Below are 13660 nucleotides of genomic sequence, written 5' to 3' on the forward strand. Positions count from 1 at the left end.
TTTAAAGTCATCTTCATATTAGTGAGTGTTGACTTTTTTTTAGACAGGGTGTAATAGGCTTAGTGTTAAATTGAAAAGATTGGCTTAAAACACTTCTGCATATTGAATGTCCAGCAGTAAGTATCGATCATAACAGATCAAAATTAAAAAGGGGGAGGATCATGCTAACTCCCAAGTCATTGATGGCCTTTGTTGTCAATAATTGTTTTATGCCTTCAAGATATTTGTTTTTTTCTATGTTGGGTTGTTGTCTCAATCAAATTTACCACTTATCATAAACATTTACTGATGTACAAAAATCAGGTGTGAAATCCAAGCTAGGACAATTCTACATTGCATGTCAAATAACAAAACTATAAAAGTACATTTTTTCATCACAGCTACTTTAATAAATGCAGACCAATTTAATAACCGCAGTGCAAAATGGTGTCTACCCTAATATATGATCGTAATCTAAAGCCATTACATGGTGAAATCTAACAGCTATTCTTTGTAGTCAGATATCAACGGTACAATGTTACTCTATCGTCCTTTTTATTCGCTGTTTTTATGTCACATCTTTGATACAAAAAGTACTTTAAACAGACAGAAGAGATACTTTTGTTCTGTTTTTACCTAACAAAGTGTCACTGTTTGAAATATGATTATGAAAAAAGACCATTTATAACAGATATGTAATGGTAATATGGTTGTAAGCATAGTTGTTGTAAACCTTATATGTTTCACCTTTATATCACTACTCTATCAATTTTAAAAAGGTAGGGACATATAGAAAAAAATAGAGATAAAAATGTATGATAGAAATTTACAAGGACAAAATTTAAAAAATACAGAAATCTATGTGCTGTTTTGATCATGCAAAAATTGAGACAGGCAGATTAAATGGGAAAAGCAGAAGAGGTTCACATATATGGTTAATGCATAGACTTCTTGCATGTTTCATTCCTTTCTCTTAAACATTGCCTAGTTTAGAGACCCCTTTGGCCTGGATCTGGACACATAACTACCACATACGCCTGGTTCACACAAGATTTCTAGGCCTTATATGCCTTATAATTTCGTACGGGCTGTCGTAATTGTCATTTATGTATAAATACCTTGTTTGCTATTGCAATGTTTTGCTAATGTAATAAAGATGCATTTATTATAATATGTTGAAAGTGTTTAATTGGGTGGGAATGTGGTACCACACAAGATGTATAATGGTAAAATAACATTGATTATTACCCAGTTAACATTCCTCCCTATTTTCTGCTGAAACAAGCTCAAAAAGATGACATAATGAATGACAATAAGGTCAAACTATTCGTAGAAATCTTACATAGGAAATGATTCATGTAATTGTCAACTTTTTTTTAAGTCTCATTATAAGAAGAAATTGTGATGTTCTCTCATTTGTGCGGCATTGCATAGAAATCCACCTGATGTAAATGCACGTATACATGTACATGTGTAAGACTTTGATTGATATCTGAACATTCAAAGAGGAAATAAATAGGAATTTTTGGTCTGTTCTGTAGAGAGGGAGGGTAGGAGGGGTCCTGATCCTGAAATCCCGGGCTTAAAAACACGAAATCCCGAATTCCCGAATTTAAATAAATTAAATCCAGAAGTCCCGAAATTCGAAAAAAAGAATTCCCGGATCCGGAAAGGGTCAATCCCGAAATCCAGAGCTTAAAAACGCCGGATCCCGGAGTCCCGATAAAGGTCCTATCCCCCCTCTGTAGAGTTCGTATTAAAAAGTTTTTTAACAGTTACAGACATTCAGTAGATATCTTCAGCCTGAAATAGATGAACATATATATAGCTATTCACAAGGGTGATTTCCATCCAACTCACCTCTAATAATACCTGTTACCCTACATCTGTTGATGAATCTAACTAAAAGTTTAACTTCCATTTTTACTTCCAAAACTTTTTGACTATAGCAGACCTCATAATGATTAATTGATATGATGGTTGCTTAATGTCCAGCATCAAATAGTACATGTCAAAGAGAGAATATGACCCAACCAAAGAGAAAAAACAGCCCTAGGCCACCAATGGCCAATTAACACAGCAAGAAATCCTGCATCTGGATGAAACCTGCTTTGTTGTATGATGAGAGGTATTTAAAGATCTTTTCTTCCAAAATTAAGTCCCATTGAAGCATTATTATATGATAATGATTAATTCTCAACGTTCAGCAACAAATAGTTCATGTATATGACTGAAGATTAAATGATTTTGGCTTCCAAAAGTAAGTTCTTAGCATTCCTGATAATGAGTGATTGATTTGTGGATATTTAATGTCCAGCAGCAAATAGTACTAGCATTTTTTGAGGATAACAACATTTTAATACAATATGTACATGAAACAGGTACTGTTATATATGAGAGAATCACAATTTCTGCCTAATTTTAATAGATCATCAACAAATATGAATATATTAAATCAAATCAAACTATTTCATCACGACTTGACAATATCTAAATTAAATATACATATAAATTACCTTAAGAATTCCTTTTATCTGTAATCTTTCTTAGTATGCATTCTCATTATTGTCTATCTGTAATTCATATAATTAGTTCTATAATTAATATTCAGAAGATTTACATACAATAATACTAGTGTTGAGAGGATTGCTAATAGAAAGTCATCTACATTTTAACTAGGTATAAACTTGCCAAGTAGGTGACTTTCTTTTCAGAATAATCAAGTTTTTTTGTCTTCTTTCTCCCCCCCCCTTTCTTTTATTTTATTTGGAAATTAGCTGTAGCTAGTGCAACATGTGGAGTTGGATCTGCTTACCCTTCCTGAGCACCTTATATATTACCTCCATTTTAGGTGGGGTTCAAGTTGTTACTCAGTGAGTAGTTTTTACAGAGGATGACCTTGATGTCACTCCGATGTATTGTTATCGTTTAAATTTCCGTCATGCATAAATTAGTCAAATTAGTTTTGGTTTTTCAACACCAGTGAAAAAAGTGCATTTTCATACCTGCGATTTCTGTTCTCCGCAGGTTTAACGATGTTTCAACAAAATATGGAATAATAAATACGGTTTTATATGTTTAATTGGTGTTTAAGAAAGAGGCCAGGTGCTCTTGTTCATTCATAAAATTATCGTTCATTCATAAATTTATCGTAAAACAAAAATCACTACACAGGGTTATACGTGTAGTGTAAATGACCACCTGTAATCTAAAAATAGCGGTCTCACTAATAACGACAAGAAGAATTTTAGTGACAGGAAGCGTCAAGAACGGACAAGAAGAATAAATTTAGCGACAAGAAGACTATTTAGCGACATCAAAACTTCTCGTATTGAATGAGGATGACACATATCAAATGAACAATTATGTGTGTGACTTAGTTTTAAGAAATTATGTCAAAGTAACACTATGAAAATATTAGTAAGCTGAAATATATATTTATTTTTTACATGTTTATGTCTTGGGGGATATTTTATTTCTGTCCCATTTTTCAACATTAGCGTCTCGAAAGGTGAAATGTTTTAACTGAATGGTTAATTTAAATTAATTATGAAAATTGTTAAAATTAAATCAATAAAAGTAATTATTGCCCAGTTACAAACACTACCAGGGGATAATCCATAACCTGGTAAACTTGTCTCCTTGTGAAATATAAAACATATCAAAAATGATTTCCTGCTTAAGTCTTTAATTGATATAAAGTCAAAACTGTCAGGTTTAATTCTTATATATGTAGATGAAAAATAAAAGTCCCCAAAACATTTAAAACATGGCAGCAATCGCTTTTACAGCCTTTAAGGCTTTGATTGTTTTACAGAAGAGTGTCCACCATGCACTTGCACTGCACTATAATAATAGTAGAATAAAATAATCATATACAAGTAGATGATAATTATATAAACATGCAATCGTAATATTAATAATATATATATAACAACAAACCAGTGTATTCTCTACGACTATTATTATATAAGTATAATAGTCCAAGGTATACTGATTTCTTGCACTACAATATAATAGTTATTACGGTGAGGTTGAATTTCCTGTCATTTATTCATCATCCAAGCACAAACTTGTAAATTAACCCCAGTTTCAGGTATAGAGATGTGATCTGTTTCTGTGACATGTGCTTTTGACCATCCACAAGAACCTGCAGTCATCCGATATTCAGTACTTCAGTACTTTGATTATATTGTGTTTTGCTACATACTATTGTTTGTCTGTGTGTCTTTTCCTTTTTTGAGCCATGGCGTTATCAAATTATTTTCCACTTATGAGTAAGAATGTCCCTTTGATCTTCTTCTTTGATAGCTTTTTTTTTTATAGAATCAAATGCATTTCAATTCCCAAAGATTTCAAACATCGAACTTTTAAACTGGTCAATACAAACGTATCATAAGATATAAGATATAAGATAAGATATAAGATTTTATTGATATAAAAATCCAAAATCTGGATTGTCATCAACACATACACAAAGAACAAACAAACAGTAATCATTACAATCAATTATATGTACATAAAATGGTAATATATATTTTCTTTCTTATCTATCTATTTGACTGAGGAGGTACAGTTTTACATCATAGTTATACAATTTATATACTAAATAACGTAAAATAGCTTAAGTTAGTGAACGTCTGAACTTGTACATCTCACTAATACCTAATATATCATACACTATGTCATAAAACTTACAAACTGTCTACCAGTAACAGAGGCTTACAGAGTGAAATATAGTCATAAAAACATTCTAAAGTACTTAAAATGTACAGGACAACAATTTTTTACATTCAAATTAAATTGATTATGTAACTGTTTATTGAAAAATTATTATAAATTTTCAGTAATTTAAGTAAATATTGTCTATTGCCTTGTCTCATTGAAACTATAAACATGTCAAAATTGTCATTTTTTACAAAATATTATACATAAAAAAATAAAAATATGTTTTTAATGCCTTTATCCAAAGGGAACCACTTCAATGACAATGACCGTTGAAAAGTCAGAGTTGCAATTAAATAATTTGTTTATAATTAGGTCAGAGTTAACTTGCTGTAGTACCCAGTATCTAAATATTATTGAAAAAAATACAAAATTAGACAATTTTGAGACAATTTTGTGACTCTTTGACAGTGTTATATGCACTAAGGATTGAGGATTGCATGCTAATATGTATTGTAGAATTATAATAAATTATCATTAAAATCTGACACATATTAATGTTTAGTGATTACCAAGAATAGAATGATTGATTTATAGCACTTTTAAGGTTTTAAATTAATGGTCCCTTAAATGATTTATGGTCTAGAGGACAGTTTCGATGCAAAAATAATGTATACAAATCATTTGATTTGGAAGTCTACATTTTGACCTTTAGACATATTGGGTTTTGAATTTTGTTGTTTTTTGTTGGTGTTGATATGCTGTTGTCTGATTGGCATAACTAAAGGGTTCAACACAGAAAGAAGATCAAGGGTGGAAGAGAACAGTGAACAAATTGCAGATGATATGTATAGCATTGGATTGCATTATTCCACCAACACTAATTTTAAGTCCCTTGAGTTTTTGCTAACTTTGTGTTCTATTTGTTGTAGGCATATATCTAACTGATAGAATTGTATGCAGGGGGAATCCTGCGCTATTAAGCCTATTAGTGGTCACCAAATCCTTATATCTATTATTTTAGGGATAAGGCAAGTATCTGAATCACTTATTCAGTTTCTATCTAGATACTAGTTTATTTATAAAATGCAAAAAATTTCAAAAGATCATCATTCAGGGGAAATAACTTTTAATATGGTATTCAGGGGAAATAACTCCTAATAACAAACAATTTGACTATTTTGGATCAATCCATGCAAGAAAAGGGTGAAGCTGGTACAAATGTTTCAAGGCTGTTCAAAACTGTGCTGCACTGAGAGTCTTGGATTCTCTTGTCTACCATTATGGAAATAAAACGCAGATGAAACTCCTTAAACTTCAGATTCATTGAGCATCAAAACATGTAAAGTGATTAAAACCTGACTTTTATAATTACTAAAATGGCTGCTTATCAAAAGGAACTTACTTCACACTGATAGTAAATGTGCATTTTTTAATTCATGGATAACATTTCATTTAATTGCATATCCTGGCCTAGTAAGAGCTGAAAATAAATAATTTTACCAAGGATAGAACAAAAAAGAGCAGGTTACCAGTGGGGGATTCAGTACTTTTTATAAAAGAGGGGGATGACACTGACTACCATAAGAAGGGGGCTGCTGTTTTAAAAAAAAAAGGGGGCATGCCCTCCAGGGCCCCCTTGATCGACCTATAGACCCAATTTTGTATAAAAGAGGAAATCATTTTTCGTGAACCAAATATGCAGAAAAAATAAGCAGGTGCAACAACAAATGAAAATAAAAAGGATTTTCACAAAAACTCCTTCTGGTGTAACCAAGTATTTGTATAGTAAAAAATGCTTAACCATAGATTTGTTTGTATTAGTCAAATAACTAGTATATTATGAATGTCTTTAAACGACCATAATTGAGGGGGGATAGGAGGGGTCCTGATCCCGAAATCCCGGACTTAAAAAAACGAAATCCCGAGGTCCCGAATTTAAATAAAGTAAATCCCGACGTCCCGAAATCAGAAAAAAAGGATTCCCGGATCCCGAAAGGGTCAATCCCGAAATCCCGAGCTTAAAAACACCCGATCCCGGAGTCCCGATAAAGGTCCTATCCCCCCTCATAATTTTGACCTAAATCAAGGAATTTATTGATGTTAATGGTGTCCTCTTTGATCCATAGATCTTGATCACATGAATTAATGAATTATTTTTCACATGTCTTTAACATCTTTTCAAGTGAGATGAGATTCTTTAAAAAATTTACATGATTTTTTTCATGTTAAATGAGCTTGCTTACAAAATTCACTTGATTTTTTCCAATTTATCCACAGTGTAACTAAAGAGTTTATTATCATTTATATTATAATATAAATTATGTTAATCTAATGTGAACATCATGTTAATACAATGACAACAGATTTTAAGCTTTGTAGTCAAGCAAAAATTAAGGATTTCAGTTTTATCTCTAGAAAAATTAAACTGATGTCCCTGCTTGCATATAAAATTATAAAGGGACATAACACAACCAGATGCTCCGCAGGGCGTAGCTTTATACGACCGCAGAGGTTGAACCCTGAACGGTTGGGGCAAGTATGGACACAACATTCAAGCTGGATTCAGCTCTAAATTTGGATTGTGATTAAATAGTTGACACAGCATAGGTTTCTGACACAGAATGAATGTGTTCTAATGAACTTAAAATTTTTGTTTTCTCTTAGAGCAATTCACTATGCTGTTGAATATTAATCCTCTCAAAAAAATGTTTGAAGAAATTTTCTTTTTATTTGTGAAATTTCAAATGAGAAAAATTGAACCCAATTTTTTAATCACATCCCCCTTTCCCTTATTCCAAAACTAATCTCAATTAAAAATATTCTAATGGAGTTTGCAACAATAACTACTCATTTAAATACATCATAAAATATTAAGATGTAAAAAAACTGCTTGTTATCACTGAATGGTAAAGATTATTTAAATTTATCAGTTGGTAGTAAAAAGTGAAGATACATTGTATATTGTATATAACAAAGATTTAAGTTGATTCTGGACAAAGAAAGATAACTCCAATTAAAAAAAATTCTTGCTATTGCACAATTGTGCAATAAGATATTTCTTGCTTACTATTCTGGACAAAGAAAGATAACTCTAATTAAAAAATTTTTTGCTATTTCACAATATTGTGCAATTAGATATTTCTTGCCATTGCACAATACTGTGCAATTGAAAAGACTTGCTATTGCACAATACTTAATATAATAATTTTGGATCCTGATTTGGACCAACTTGAAAACTGGGCCCATAATCAAAAATCTAAGTACATGTTTAGATTCAGCATATCAAAGAGGCCCAAGAATTCAATTTTTGTTAAAATCAAACTTAGTTTAATTTTGGACCCTTTGGACTTTAATGTAGACCAATTTGAAAACAGGACCAAAAATGAAGAATCTACATACACAGTTAGATTTGGCATATCAAAGAACCCCAAGGATTCAATTTTTGATGAAATCAAACAAAGTTTAATTTTGGACCCCGATTTGAACCAACTTGAAAACTGGGCCAATAATCAAGAATCTAAGTATATTTTTAGATTCAACATATCAAAGAACCCAACCGATTCATTTTTTGTCAAAATCAAACTAAGTTTCATTTTTGACCCTTTGGACCTTAATGTAGACCAATTTGAATATGGGACCAAAAGTTGAGAATCTACATAAACAGTTAGATTCGGCATATCAAAGAACCCCAATTATTCAATTTTGATGAAATCTAACAAAGTTTAATTTTGGACCCTTTGGACCCCTTTTTCCTAAACTGTTGGGACCAAAACTCCCAAAATCAATACCAACCTTCCTTTTATGGTCATAAACCTAGTGTTTAAATTTCATAGATTTCTATTTACTTATACTAACGTTATGGTGCGAAAACCAAGAAAAATGCTAATTTGGGCCCCTTTTTGGCCCCTAATTCCTAAACTGTTGGGTCCTAAACTCCCAAAATGAATACCAACCTTCCTTTTGTGGTCATAAACATTGTATTTAAATTTCATCGATTTCTATTTACTTAAACTAAAGTTATTGTGCGAAAACCAAGAAAAATGCTTATTTGGGCCCTTTATTGGCCCCTTATTCCTAAACTGTTGAAACCAAAACTCCCAAAATCAATCCCAACCTTTCTTTTGTGGTCATAAACCTTGTGTCAAAATTTCATAGATTTCTATTAACTTCAACTAAAGTTATGGTGCGAAAACCAAGAAAATGCTTATTTGGGCCCTTTTTGGCCCCTAATTCCTAAAATGTTGGGACCAAAACTCCCAAAATCAATACCAACCTTCCTTTTATGGTCATAAACCTTGTGTTAAAATTTCATAGATTTCTTTTCACTTTTACTAAAGTTAGAGTGCGAAAACTAAAAGTATTCGGAAGACGACGATGACGCTGACGCCAACGTGATAGCAATATACGACAAAAAATTTTTCAAAATTTGCGGTCGTATAAAAACAGTAAAGTGACGCAACCCATCTTTGATCTAGATCTGTGTTATGTGATAAAACACATTGTGTATAAGTTTCATGTCATTTAATTGAGGCAAACTTAAGTAAAAGAACCTAAGTTTGGAAGTACATAACTTATGTGTGGACATACAGATGGACAAGGGTAACCCTGAATGCCCCCTTAGCAGTAAAGGGAGATAATAAAACAGGTGGCAGCTATTAAGCACACATTCAAAACTGTGAATTTGAGGAAAAACTGACTGTGTCAAACACAGGTCTTTAAATACAGAAGGTTTCACTGTAAAATTTAACATTAAATGATTTAGAGAATTTGTGTGCATATTACTTCAAGTGTACATCATTAGTTTAAGTATTTTAATGTCTAATCTACTGTATATCAAAATACAATAAAATGCCTCCAGAAATAGATTTTAATCATAAACTTTAAAAGTGCATAACTTTGTTCATTGCATCAGAATATGTGACTATAGTGTCTACCAACACTAAAGTACACGCCAACTATATCTTTAGGTTATTGATAACTTTTGAATTTGTGCACTTTCCTTTAGCAGATTATCCTAGGCCTCCAGTTTCTGCAACCAATGAGACTTTTAAAGTGCCAGTCTTTGTAAGAGTCAGGCAATTTAGGTAAAAATTAAAACATAAGAAAAAACCCACCGAGCTTATCATGCTATTTAATACTAACCATCATCCTGAGTTAAAAAGTATTAGTCTTTCGTTTGTGTGTGTCTGGTAATATCAAATAACTTGGTTAGAAAATTGGTTAAAATGATAGCAAATTACAGAGTCGTCTCCCCTTATTCGTTAATTTCTAGTGCATTTCAACCAAATTGTATCTTCTATTACCAGAACAGAAAATGGAAATGAATGTTATTTTTGTGCATAACTACATATTATGAACTGAAATCAATGTCAAATTGGGTGGGTTTTGTTGGTCATGTTTTCACCACTGCCTGATTCTTAGACAGACTGGCACTTTTAAAAACCACAAAGTTTACATTCTCTTACTGTAGTTTACCTCAACCATATGTCCCTATTCAAATGCATTGATCGTCAAGATAAAAGTAGGTTCAAACTCCTGGATCTGACACTGACCAATAACGATTATATTGGAGTTATTTGGGAATGTTTCATCAGGAGAACACTGTGGACACATTTTAAATATAATATAATCTTTTAAAACCATCAACAATTTACCTTATTAACAATTCAAAAGATGTTCAGAAAAAAACTACAATCATCAGCCATCACAGAATGACATCTCCTTCCCCGGAGGTGACGGCAGACTACAAAAGAATAATTTAATAAAATGATGTCACTTGCATAAATCAAACATTATAATTAGATCTATGTTCATGACGCAGAAACATTTATAAAAAACAAAACAATATAAAATATGATTTAAAACAATGGAGACTTTGTTTCATCAGCTAAATATGTGATGTAAATATTAAGTTTATGTCCTTGTGACCCAAATTTTTTTTTGGTGGGTCGTTGTCTTATTAGCAATCATATCACATTTCCTAGTGGCGGATCCAGAACTTTTCATAAGGGGGGGCCCGCTGACTGACCTAAAGGGGGGGGGGGGGGGGGGGGGGGGTTTCCAGTCATGCTTCAGAAATTCCCTATATAATCAACCAAATTTTTCCAACGAAAAGGGGGCGGCCTGGCCCCCCAGGGCCCCCTGGATCTGCCTTTGTTTCCTTATTTTCATATTTAAAAGTGTTTACAATAGAAGTTCAGACTACTTTTGTCTGACTTGTATCTTTCAGATAAAAGAGGTACATTCTTTGCAGTTTAAAACAAGGTTGAAAATATTTTGTGTTAAAGTTTGAAATTTGTATGTCTCACGGGAGAGACTTGTGATGTTTAAGTAGGACTGAAACATGGCGTGCAGAAAATGCCATAGAATTAAATTAACAACTATAGATCACTGTATGGTCTTCAATAATGAGCAAAGCTCATACTGCATAGTCAGCTACAAAAGGATTTGTCATTGAAAAGTCCAACCAAAAATAATCTTTTTTGTTAAGTACAAATTTTTACCTATCAATTTGACATTATTACATTTTCCTGGTTTGACCAGATATATTTATAACTGGAAGTTCGACCAAAATAAATCAATAGTATAAAAGTACAAATTTCAACTTATAAAATTGACATAATATAATTTTAAATTATGACTTGCATGTCCTCAATTTTCAAATTACAAATTACAAATTCAAATTTTTCTTCTTTCTTGTCATTACAATTGCAAATTAAAGATCATTAAACTGACACTAGTTATATGTAAAGATCTGGTATTTAATTGGTATTCTACCATTATTACTACCTCAATAAAGTCATATGTTATTTGACAACTTTTAAAGACAATTAAACAAATTAGTAGTAAGATTTTGACAGTAATAGTTGTTAGCATACATACTTTATGCCTTTCTGCATTAATTTTTTAGATTGTAAATTAAAAAGGTTTTTACAAAATCCTTGAACTATCAGACAAGATAATTATCTATGAATCAAAAAGACATGTGTGGTATACCATTACCACACTTAGGTAACAACTTGAAGACATAATGACCTGAGAAGACATGTATACTTGGGAACATAGGATCATTAATAAAAGACTAGTTACTTTACTTAGTCAAACTAAAGTTCGGGATAAATTTGTAACTGCTTATTTGAAAGCCAAATTTTTAAAGTACAAAGTTAGATGTGGAACCATAGCTCTGAGGTCCTCATGAAAACTTTTGAGAATTTTTTAACCATAGATACCCACAAAGTGTCAAAAAATATCATGACAACTAGAGCTACTGTTCCCAAGCTAAGACACAATAGGATTGGGAAATGTTTTTATGTGTCTCACTTTTAATTTTTTTCAAGGTATTCATCCTATAGAATAGAATTTCCTCTGCATGAACATTTCATGAATATGAACAAGGCCATTAAATTTGAACTCAGAAAGATGAACAGAATGAAGGTTTAACTTCACTAACTAAGAAATAACCCCATATATGGTATAACATAAAACAACCACTGAACATGGTTTCTATCTTAGGACAGGGACATCAACGTTAACATGAGATGATATTCAACAAGGTTTGTTAAATTCTTTTTTCCTAACTATGCCATATACAGTAAAGACAATATACTGAACTCTAGATATGTGGTTTTGTATGATTGTAGTGTTGTATTGCTGTTTGAATGATGTTTACCCCGTATATCTATTTTTCCTTCCTTCCTTCAGTTTACATTGATGTGCCCCAAGGAGAACTTACCATAATAAAGTTCTCTTTTTACATCAAGATGAACTTGTAATGATAAATCAGGGAGTCTAGATGTTTTTTTTCTACCACATTTACCTGTTATGAAATAAAATTTACAAGTTTATGATTTAGCTGTCTGTTCTGTCCTTTCACTAAAGCATTTTTTGCTATGGCAAAATGTTCAGGTTTATTAATGCTTGAACAAGAATAAATGATAGTTTCTTTTACAAAAGGCTCCACATATAGGACAATACAATATATTAGAAATGAAAAAATTACCACAACTTAGAAACAGGACAGGTTCAACTTCTATTCTATTGTTCCTTTCATTAAAAAATTACTCTCTCCATGTTCACATCTGCTATAAGAACGTCTGAGGTAACTCATGGGCCCAGCTCATAGGGTAAAGGTAGATTTCTAATGTCTGCTGATATTATAAAATAGAAGATGTAGTATGATTGCCAATAGTCCGATTTAATTCTGTTATAACACACTTTTGCCAATTATTGCAATGCAAAGTAAAAAATCACAAACTCATCAGTGATAATCCTGCATATGATGCAGACAAACTGTGATTTAAATCAAAAGAGCAGTTTCAGAGGAAAAGATTAAAAAGTTTAAGGACAGCAGACAATGGACACCAGACTGAAAACAGACACAACATGATGTCAAAAGCTTATATTGGCCCTTATGGCCAGGTGAGATGAAATGTAAAATTATTTTAGTGATTTCAACTTATGAAAAATGCATATTTTAAAATGCAATTTTAAATTTTGTTGAAAGTTATCCTGTAGCAATTTAAAAAAAAAACATTACAAAAAATTTCTGATGATCAAGTATTTACATGACACTCTGCACTTATAAAGTCAAGTGGACAGACACAACAGCTCAAGCGTTGTTCTAATTATAGGCTCTATGACCATAAATAGCTGTACTTGTAATTGAGCATGGACCATGCTGTGATCATGTTAAAATGTACCTTTTCTGTCCACAAGTCAAATGCCCCTATTAAATTAAAACACAATAGAAACCCAAGCTGTGCAACAAGTTATTCAGTGTCATTCAAAAGCATTCATTAAATTCCATCTGTGTTACTACCTATCACTTTGATGTCAAGGCCACACACTATATCTATGTTTAACATAAGAATAGCAAATAAAACTCTAAAATAACAAAATAAACAAAAATATATTAAAGGATATGATACTGAAAGCTCACAGTTGGTACAGAATTCAAATTTTTAATTACTTTAACTTTGTTGATATGAAATCATTCTTTCCTATTTTCTAATAT

The 13660-nt window shown here is 31.8% G+C and overlaps 1 long non-coding RNA gene across 1 annotated transcript; it reads right to left on the reverse strand.

The window, feature by feature from the left end:
* Positions 1 to 2489: 2489 nt before the first annotated feature.
* On the reverse strand, positions 2490 to 12809 carry LOC139505100 (uncharacterized). The gene is made up of 3 exons (XR_011659542.1): positions 12380 to 12809; positions 10302 to 10390; positions 2490 to 2552 (listed from the first exon to the last, which is right to left on the reverse strand). It is a non-coding gene; the product is annotated as an uncharacterized lncRNA (long non-coding RNA).
* Between the last annotated feature and the right edge of the window lie 851 nt (positions 12810 to 13660).

Source organism: Mytilus edulis, unplaced genomic scaffold (assembly GCF_963676685.1).
Source record: "Mytilus edulis unplaced genomic scaffold, xbMytEdul2.2 SCAFFOLD_312, whole genome shotgun sequence".
Classification (NCBI taxonomy): domain Eukaryota; kingdom Metazoa; phylum Mollusca; class Bivalvia; order Mytilida; family Mytilidae; genus Mytilus; species Mytilus edulis.